Here is a 207-nt window from a genome sequence, read left to right as displayed (position 1 = left end):
TTTTTGTAAACCGCTTAGAGGGGCCTTTACGGTCAAGCGGTAGATAAATGATGTTAAATAAATAAATGAAAGAAATCCCGCACCGTGGTGAACTTGAAAGGGCTCCGGTGGGACAATCCCGTGGCCCTTCGACCCAGCGCGCGCTCCCGGGCCAACCCGGATCCGGACGCCAGAATGTTTCCAACGACTTTGACGAACAGCTCAGAG

This window comes from Rhineura floridana, chromosome 9, assembly GCF_030035675.1.
Source record: "Rhineura floridana isolate rRhiFlo1 chromosome 9, rRhiFlo1.hap2, whole genome shotgun sequence".
Classification (NCBI taxonomy): Eukaryota; Metazoa; Chordata; class Lepidosauria; order Squamata; family Rhineuridae; genus Rhineura; species Rhineura floridana.
This window is presented reverse-complemented; position numbering follows the sequence as displayed.